Here is a 10,810-nt window from a genome sequence, read left to right as displayed (position 1 = left end):
AGGAAATTGGGGGACTTGATTAAGATAGGATAATGGGTGCCTGAGAAACTATTTAACCAAAGTGACAGTATAACACTTAAAAATAAGCATAGATGGGAATTCCCTGCCAGTCCAGTGGTTAGGACTTGGCACTTCCACTGCAGGGGGCATGGGTTTAATCCCTGGTTGGGGAACTAAAATCCCACATGCCACACGGTGTGGCTGAACAAAAACAAAAATAAAAATAAAAATAAGCATAGAAAATAAATGTCCATCTATGAACCAGGAAGTGGTCCCTCACCAAACCCAGAATCTGCCAGCACTCTGAACATGGGCTTCAGATCCAAGTCCCCAGAACTGTGAGAAATGTGGTTTATTAAATAATTAAATTTTTTAAAAGCATAGAAATAGCATTATTGTACAGAACTTAGCTCTTTCATAAGCGAGGATCTTTGCTTTTCTTTTTCTTGAATAATCGAGTTCATAATAAAGTCAATATAAAATGAAGAAAATTATTTGTGACACGGACCCTCTGCTTTGTAGGCAGATTATACATCAGGTAAACAATAAACTTTGATATCATAGGTGAAGGCAATAATTGGTAAACCAAGGAAGACAGCCCATCAGAATTGAGAAAATTTTGTTATAATTTTTAACATTTCATAGCTTTTATTGAGACTCAGGTATAATAAATCAAAGCAGATAAATTCAGTTTCAGAGTTTTGTGCTTAATTATGCTCTTTCATATTCTGGAACAAACTGACATTTTAGGACAGTAGTTTCTTAGCGTATGATGTCAAAATAATACTAATATTAATACTAGGATGACATTAACGTAAATATGCAGTGTGTTCATTATTCTTATCTTCAGACCAATCAAATAACTTTTCAGTTTTTCAATTTCCAAAACATTAAGTCTTGATATTTATAACTCACATAGACAAAAGTTCTTTTGGATACTCAACAGGTCCTAAAAGTATAAAGTAACTCAGAGACTAAAAAGTCTAAAGATTGTTGCTTCAGAACAAAACTAGTGTTCCTTGAAAAGTGAAAGAACAGTGGTATTTCTCTGTCACTCTTTTTCTTGGTATAGTTTCAACCTCTTGTTTATAACATTTAATGAAAGTGATGAGCTTCTATCTCACAGAGAAAAGCAGGGAGTGGACAGTTGAGAACTATCAGACACAAGCCTTTTTTAGCAGACTAGCAGCACCCATGAATACACATAACTTTCTGCAGCTGTATTATTATGGACTGAATAGTTGTGTCCTGCCACCCCAATCCACATATTGAAATCCTAACCCCCAATGTGATGATATTAGGAGATGGTACCTTTGGGAGGTGATTAGGTCATGAGGGTGGAGCCCTCATGAATGGGATTAGTGCCCTTATAAAAGAGCTCCCAGAGAGCTGTCTCACCCCATCACCCATGTGAGGACATGTCACTCATGTGAGGACACAGAGAGAAAATGCCCATCTATGAGCCAGGAAGCAGGCTCTCTCCAGACACCAACTCTGCCAGCACCTTGATCCTAGGATTCCTAGTCTCCAAAACTGTGAGAAATAAATGTTGTGTAACCCATCGAGTCCATGGTATTTTTGTTATATCAGCCTGAACAGGCTAAGACACACATACATCTCTTACATGGTCTTAAAATGGCAAAAAAAAAGAATACATTGATTAATATGACCCAAAGCTATAGCTTCTCTGTAGCACAGAAAAATAAAAAGCCAAAGTATATAATGATCATCTGTTGTTTAACTCAATTTAATGTCAACCCAAGGCTGGATGGGAAATGTGAGCTGGAGGAAGACGGGTGGATAAGACATAACAATCAAAGACAGCTTGGAGGTTCTGAATTTGGGTGGCTCCAGGGGCAGGAATGCGATGAAGAGAGATAAAGATCTCAGGATGGTAAGCACCTTTCTCTGAAAGAGACGATTTCTGTTTGAGATGAAATGAGTTTGAGATGCCACAACAATCAGAGGGAAATGAGCATCAAGCATTTGGCCATTCATCACTAGATTCGCAAGATGTGTCAGGGCATTCGTTTGCGCTGGGTCTTCAGGGTAACAGATTTGTGAATTGTCTTCATTGAGGTCATGCAAATAGACGAAATAGCCAAAGAGAAATTTGTTTCAGAATTTAATTGTTACTCTGTGCCTAAGTATTACTTGTTTTGTTCCTGAAATAGTGTTGCTTATAACTGTTTTGAAAGTGCAAAAGCCAAAAGAGGTTACACCATAGCACGTTCAGGCTTGAGGTCACCAACACAATTAAAAAAAAAAAAGTTTTGATGAACACTTCAAGGAGACTCAGAGAATTATGCCAGTTTCACCTTCCTTTTCCCTACTTGGAACTTCCTTCTGCGTTGGTTTCCCTTTAATTTGTGACTTACTTGAATTTTTAGCTCATTAATTTCTTGTTGTGCCTGACTTGAATTTTGCAACACTGTTCTGGTTTACCTTGATGCCAACCTGGAAATCTAATGGGATTCTGCTTTTGCAACTAGCTCATGGTTTTTATTCAGGAGATGATACGCCCACCTTGCCTAGGTGCCCAGAGCACAAGTGCCTGGTTTTCAACTCATGGTAAATCTAGTACAGCTTGTGGCTCGGTCACCACTATCTTTTCAAAATGTTTCAGGAAATTTATAAACATTACAAAATTATGTTATGAAAACCAATTGTATTTCTACCTTTTGCAATGTACACATCAGTATTTAGGACAGTGCGTGGCACACAATAGGTGCTCAATAAATAAATGTTGAATAAATGGGTGGGGGTCTTGGATAGGTAGTTAGGTAAGTTTGAGTTATTTACTGAGGTGGTTCTCATCCCCTGTAAGTTGCACTGTGAAATTTGAACTACTTATTATGCTGGGGGTAGAGATGGAACCATAAAATGCGTGGCATTTGACCTTCGAAGATAAGCCCTTGAAACGCACATGAGAAAACATTCTTGGAACTCTAGACTTTTCATCTTCAGAGCTGGGTTTTGGAAAGACGATAGTGTTTTGAGTTTCAAACATATGGAGATTTAAAATTTAAGAATAATAAATGGGAGAGGGAGAGAATAGATAAAGAGCCAAGGTATGCTTGTCCCCATCTTCAACTTGACCACGTTTGCCCAAACTGTGGAAGGAGTCTCTTTGGGTTGGGGGAGGAGGAGGGTCTGGTTTGAGTGAACTCTAAGGTCCTTTACCCTGTCTCCTCGTAATTGGTCTCGGAGTAGGTTATGAATGGTGCAGTTCTGGGCTTGAACATCTGGGAGTAGAAAGGACCTATGTGTCCTGCTTCCCAAGAAAGCCCAAGGTTGTGGCAAGTCCATGAAAGAAGAATCTCCACCCAGCAAAGTTCAGTGGCAGTCAAGGAGGAGTGGTGTCGTGGCATCTCTGGATAGAGAAGGTCCAAGGTGGCTGCCTAAGTCTTACTTGACTCTGACATAGCCCAGGGGGCGTAGACTAAAACTTTCCATTCTCACTGAAGGTCATCAAAATGGCAAAGGGAAGAAAGGTCGTGGAGCTGTTTGGGATGAAGATAACATGGGATGAACTTCATGAACTTGAAGTCCGTAAGTGATGGGCCAGACTGTGTGATGAGGTGATAGCAGGGGTGCAGCCCAAATCGATGACCTGGACTGACAAATTGCCTCTCTGTAGAGGCCAGTGGAAGAGAGAGGGTGAGAGCAGACCCGAACTCTTCCCCTGCTGTAGGATCCCCGCTAGCCTGCCACGTCATTATACCCTGGGCCCTGAATCTGTGCTGGCGGTAAGATGTCACATCCTGAAGGGGCTGACGGTGTTAAACCTGAATGCAGGAATAAACGACTGAAGTCTTTGACTTTATTTAGCAGGTATTAGATTGCCTTCTCAGCCAGCAGACAAAATGGGGACTCTATAGGGATTAAGTATTCAGAAAAATAAATTATCATTACAAACACCTGCGTTTGGGGCTCTCTCCTCTGTGCTCTTCCTAATATGTGTATTTCTTTAAGAGTGAGCCCATGTACCTACTTGGTTACCAGACGACTTACAACTAAGTAACAAAGTAGCAAGACTTCTTAAATCTTATAAGGGTAAAACATAAAATGGTTTTGAGGTATGTGCATTTATCACTTAGAGATGCAAATACTTATAAATTTTTTTTTAAATTATTTTATTTATTTACTTTTGGCTGCGTTGGGTCTTCGTTGCTGCGCACGGGCTTTCTCTAGTTGTGGTGAGTGGGGGCCACTCTTCCTTGTGGTGCGCGGGCTTCTCATTGCGGTGGCTTCTCTTTGTTGCATGGTGCGTGGGCTTTAGTAGTTGTGGCACGTGGGCTTAGTAGTTGTGGCTCGCAGGCTCTAGAGCACAGGCTCAGCAGCTGCAGGCACGGGCTTAGTTGCTCCGCGGCATGTGGGATCCTCCCGGACCAGGGCTCGAACCCATGGACCCCTGAATTGGCAGGCGGATTCCCAACCACTATGCCACCAGGGAAGCCCTATAAATTGTTTTTGAATGTGCTCCTCTAGAAAGACTCGAGGAGGTTAAGGGCAAAGGCAACCAATCCACAAGAGCAAGAGTTGTATTTTCAGTGTCCGGCTGAAGTGTTTGTAATACTAATGAAAGTTTAATTTCGGAAGGGACCACATCCAACTGAAGGATAGGGAGCAGGAAAGAGCTTTCTTCAGTAGCGTAAGGTCAGACGCGTTTTTATTTCCACTGAAGCTTGAAATTCAACTGTGTTTAGAAAATTTCAGCATCCCAATGTTGGAAATAAGGCAAAGCATAAAGTGTTAGATGCAAAACAAAAAAATAAATGTTTGTGTGTTCCACTCAGCAGCCCCATCTGAGAGGAACATAAATTGGATTTACATACTGGAATTTAAATAGTCCAATATGAGGGAATACATCAGATAGAGAAGCAGTTCTCCGTTGTTTTCCTATCTGCAACATGTATACATGGGCAAAATGAGGAAGAAAATGCCCCTTTTGGGCTTACAAAAAAGGATAGACCAAAGAATAATAATACCCCAAGTTATTTACATAAGATTTCATTATAAAATTCTTTAATTACTCTTATTAAGATAGTTGGTGGGCTTCCTAGATAATACACATTTAGCTCTCCTGTCTTTGCTTTACCCTACATTTACATATCTGTTGACTTTGAAAGAAGATTGTTATATTATCAGCAGTAATATATGCTTATTGTAGAAAATTTGAAAAGAATAGGCATAATCTTGCTACCCAGACATAATAACTTTTAATGTTTTGTTATATATTCCTTAAGGATTTTCTCTATGCATCTATACATTTATTTCGTAGTTGATATCATAGTACCTAAATAATCTTTCATCCTGTACTTTGTAAATAGTATTTCCATGGTTAGGAAAAAACTTTAACCCTTCATTGATTGATTAATTTTCTGTCTTATGTTGTATCACAACATACTCAACTATTAATATTTTTTGAACAGTGTGTTTGTTTTCCTAGTCTAACATTATAAACAATACAAGGACTCTTTTTAAGTTTTCATATAGGGCTACATTCCAGTTACCGTTCCCTGATCCGCACCCTCACCTCACACGCAGGATAGGGTCCTGGAGTAAGTCTAACCCCACTGGACTATGGCTTTATAAGAAAAGAAAGTGAGAGAAATCTTTCTCTCTCTCCATCACGTGTGCACATAGGGAGAGAGGGCAGCTGTCTGTAGGCCAGGAAGAGAGCTCTTACCAGAAATGACCTGCTGTACCTTGATCTTGGACTTGTAATCTCTGGACTGTGAAATATAAGTTTCTGTTATTTAAGTCACCCGGACTATGGTATTTTGTTATGGCAGGCTGAGCAGACTAACACATTTTAAAAGTTATTGATACATACTGATAAATTACTTTCCAGAAAGTTGTTACCAATATACATTTCTCCAGCAGTATGTAAGGAGTCCTATTGCCCTGTACTCTCACTAGCACATTCAAAACATTTTTTAATTTTATTCTTTCAAGATGTATCTATGTATCAGTCATCTATCTCTCTTATCTATTCTTTTAAAGATTTTTTTTTTTTTTTTGGCCACGCCTCGGGGCTTGAGGGATCTTATTTTCCCAACCAGGGATCGTACCCGTGCCCTTGGCAGTGAAAGAGCGGAGTCCTAACCACTGGACCTCCAGGGAATTCCCTCTTGAAGTTTTTTGAAGCTTGTTCTTTTAAAGGTTTATTTCATCCAAATAGACTTAGCTTCTATGGCATTGCCCCATGGATGTACCACTATATTTTGAAGTTCTCAGTGTTAGTAGTATTTCATAGAGGTAAAAATGGCCACTCAGGAATCCTAAAGCAAACACATAAGAAAAAAAAAAAAAAACTTTTTTAAAATTTCCATTATTTCCTCATCTCCATTTTATATTCATGGAAAGGAAAAGCTAAGAACTAGGAACCTGAGATGGTTTCAAGGCAATTTGTTAATAGGATTGATAATCAAAGACCTGTGATATAGGCTTTCTTCAATATGAAGCCCTCATCTATTTTGCAATGAAAGATGTCATTTTTTTTTTCTTTTTGGCCGCGCCGTGGGGCATGTGCGATCTTAGTTCCCCGGCCAAGAGATCAAACCCTTGCCCCTGCAGTGGAAGCACAGAGTCCTAACCACTGGACCACCAGGGAAGTCCCCAAAGACGTCATTTTTGTTAGAAAACAGTAATGTAGAAAAATTGTCACATGCACAGAAACCATACTCTCCCTCAGTAGCTTTTTATCATGCTCTTAAATAAAGCCCTGGCTAGCAGAGCATTCTCCTTTCCTCACTATGCACCCTAGACTGTTTATGTTTCCTGAACGATAATTTTCTTTCCTTCGGCTTGCAATAGAAATCAGTAACTTAAGAGACAGCTTGGATCTGAGAACTAAATTCCACTTTTCGTCTCCTTTTATACTAAGAACATCGTACCGTGCTCTGTGCAGAATGCAGATGTTCATAGCATAAATTAGTTTACTATTAAACAGTAACAGAAATTTGCCAGTGATTGCCACTGACAGTTTATCCTGAGGATAAATTCACAATGGTGTGACTTGTGTCTGACTCACTTTTCCATTCTCCATTCTTAACTCACCTGTTCCATACAGTATTACTTTACAGTACACTGTGCACTGTTTTCCTAACTTTGCCCTGAGCTGGCACCAAGTGAGTGGAGATGAAAATATCTTTCACGTCAGTCTGTCTTGCCTCATAACATTCTCAAGCTGTTTTCCCCATTGTAGCGTTTCAAGGGCAGTTCTGCCCTACTGGGTCCTCTTACAGCAGTTTGGATTTCCATGGAAGGGCTGCCTGCAGAGTTGATAATGGCACAGAGAAGAGAGAAAATTAAATTCTCCTGGGTTGACCAAGTGGGCAAAAGAGAGCAATCCAAGGTCAAACAAAGGATATTTCAAGAGTCAATCTTAAGGGACTTTCATTTTATGGAAAACCCAGCCAGAAATGCCCTCAGCTCAGAAAGTTTTTCTTATGAGGTTTGAGTTTGCATCTTAATGTTATTTTTATAGCATCAGTACTGGTTTTCATCTACCATAAATAGAAACAACAACAACAATAACAACAAACCACTGAGTTGAGGAATTGAAATGATAATTTGCGCAGAGTGATGAATGGGTAGGGTATGGAGTAAAAATGCCAGTTCTTCATATAGAAAAATGTTCTATTTCAGGAAAAAAAAAAAAACTTGTGGTTCTTTAAAAAAGCCATTTCAGTGACGCTTGTTTTCTTCAATTTAGAAGTGCAGGTATAGCAATTCTAATTTCTTAAATGTCAAATGCTCTTTAAATTGAACAGAAAAGATGTAATTAAGTGTGTAATGTACTTGGAATGAAATTAGGCTCAAATTTATTTCTTCTTCTGTGCCCACTGTAGTGTGGAGAGTGCCAGTTTTTTAAACAGTCATATAGAAAAAGATGACTTTTTGTATTAGGATCTAATATAATTGAATGCATGCTGGAGAATACACTCACAATAGTTTCAATGGAGACTTTAGAAAAGACTTGGTGTCTAATTCAAAGAACATTTTGATTTTTGCAGAAGATCAGGTGGTGTTTCTCCTCTTTCTGTTGACCTGCATGCCTCTGAGAGGTGGGTGACCAGGAGAGCTCAGCAATCCCACATCACTACAGTTCAGTTAAGATCCAGAGTTTTAAGTGTATGGGTATTCCCCCAGAAAAGGGAACTTTCTCTCATAATATTCAAACGTGCCATAAAATAGTAACTCACGGCTTTATCAAGACTGCCCCAAAATGGTTATGTGGTCCTAGACAAATTTTAGACAAATTAGAAGTTATCAAGCCCTGATCTCAAAGAAAAAGAATAACAGTGTAGTGTGATTACTCTGTATGCTAAGTGTGTCACTTGTATTATATCATGTAATTCTCGTAACAGCCCTCTGAAATAGTTACTATTATTATTTCCAAGTAACAGATGAAGAAACTGAGACTGAGACATGTCAAACTTATTCCCCCAAGATCCCACAGACAGTACGTGCTGGACCTGTGATCAGAATCTACATTTTGAAAGTCACTTTACTCTGTTGCTCCTGATCCTACACAAAGTCTTTCTTTTAATTAATTAATTAATTAATTAAGTAATTAATTAATTTTTGGCTGCGTTGGGTCTTCGTTGCTGCACGCGGGCTTTCTCTAGTTGTGGCGAGCGCGGGCTACTCTTTGTTGCGGTGCATGGGCTTCTCACCGCGGTGGCTTCTCTTGTTGCGGAGCACGGGCTCTAGGCACACGGGCTTCAGTAGTTGCAGCACGTGGCTTCAGTAGTTGTGGCTCACGGGCTCTAGAGCACAGGCTCAGTAGTTGTGGCTCACAGGCTTAGCTGCTCCGTGGCATGTGGGATCTTCCTGGACCAGCGCTCGAACCCGTGTCCCCTGCATTGGCAGGCGGATTCTTAACCACTGCGCCACCAGGGAAGCCCCTGATCCTACATAAAGTCTTGTAGGCTACAGGCGGTATGCTTGGGATGGAGGATTTGGAATAAAATGTTTCTGCAACTACCATATTCTTAAAATGTTATGATAGTTTAAGAAGAAACTGGCTACAAATAAATTTTTAGCATTGCCTGTAAAGCAGCACAAAGTACACATTTGATATTTTGAAACCAGTACATGCTTAAGATTTTGCAATACTTGATTTTTTTAACTGGTAAGTGGTCTCATTTTCCCAAATGTAGCCCTGAATGGAAGGGCCCAGGGTCTCTCGTTGTCTTTGAGCTAGTTTACAACTCAAAGTTGGAGTAATGCAGATGAATTTTGTGCAGAGGAATACGAAGGATCATTGCCCTGTAGATACCGCCCAATTTTGTATCCATGAGTAAATTTACTTCAGCATTCCTAATTGTGTGTGTGACTCTGTGTGTGTGTTTGAATTCTTCCTTGAACCAGTTGTAACGTCTGACTGACTTCCCCCATAATTTAATGAGTTAAATAAAATCTTTGATGTATGTTCACGTCGTATTTGTATATGACTCATGACTTCACCGTTAAATTTTTTTTCTTTAACGCTTTATTTCTTCCTTCTATTTGAGCATCTATTACTGGGGCCAAATCTAACCCCAATCCTGTTTTTTTGTATAGCCTACTAGCCAAGAATGATGTTCATATTTTTAGCAATTTAAAAAAGAAAAAAGAAAAGTAATATTTCGGGGCATGGGAAGATTGTACACAGTTCAAATTTTAGCGTCCATAAATAAAGTTTGATTGGAGCACAGCCACGCTCATTAGTTTATATATTGTCTATGGTTGCCTCCCTGCTACAGCAGTTGCTCAGTTGCTACAGAGACATGATCTAACCTTCTTGCCCTCTACCACCTTCCTTCTCGTTGCTGTAGCTCATCACGGCATGTTCCTGGCCGCCACCCCCGCCCCTCCCCAACCAGACTCCCAGTGGCTGGAAGGATTCCGACGTCACCTTAGTTCTCTTAGTTCCGACGTCACCTTAGTTCTCTGAGTACCGTGGAACCCTTGAGAGCCCCTTTCAGGCTGCGGGTGTAGACGAGGCTCCCAGCGTCCGCTGCTGTCTGTTGCGTTCCCTTGCTCTCTCCTCCCCCAAAGAACTGTCTCTGCTTCACTGATCCTCTGCTGGCCAAACCTTTGCTGCCTACCCGCTGCTGCCTCCTAATCCAGCCTGTGGTATTACTAAAACATTGTGTTCAATTAGTATTCTTATATTTTGAATTCCATCAATTAAAAAATTGTGAAAATTTGTTTTCTCCCTGTTATAGAAGAGTCTATATAATATCCTAGATTTTGCCTCTTGGCCTGCAAAGCCTAAAATACATACCTCTAGCCCTTTAAAGAAGAAGTTTGCCTATCCCTGTTCTTTAATTGACAGGTACTATTCTAGCCCCTGGGGATATTGCGGGGACCAAGAAAGAAGTAGTTCGTGCCCCTGTGGGGCTCATATTCTTAGAAGAAAGACTGAAAGTCAGCAAATTAATATGTATGTATGTACAGGACACTGTCCTTGTTCCTAGGTAACACACACCATATTTAGGGGTAAAGGGGTTTGATGTATGCAACTTACTCTCAGATGGTTCGGATAATAACAACGATGTGTGTATCTACAGAGTTTTGAGGGGGAAAGAGTGCTACCCAAGAATTCTGTGCCCAGCTAAATTGTGATTCATGTGTTAAGGCAACAATATTGCATTGTAAGCATCAAACTTGCTAAGAGACTAGATCTTAATTATTCCCACCAGAAAAAAAGAAATGATAATTATGGGATGGGAGGCGAAGTGAAAGAGGTGCTAGCTAATGCTGCAATGGCAATTATACTGCAATATATAAATGTACCAAATCAACATGCTAT

The sequence above is a fragment of the Balaenoptera musculus genome, chromosome 20, assembly GCF_009873245.2.
Source record: "Balaenoptera musculus isolate JJ_BM4_2016_0621 chromosome 20, mBalMus1.pri.v3, whole genome shotgun sequence".
NCBI lineage: Eukaryota > Metazoa > Chordata > Mammalia > Artiodactyla > Balaenopteridae > Balaenoptera > Balaenoptera musculus.
The sequence above is the reverse complement of the archived record's forward strand: the minus strand, read 5'-3'. Positions refer to the sequence as shown.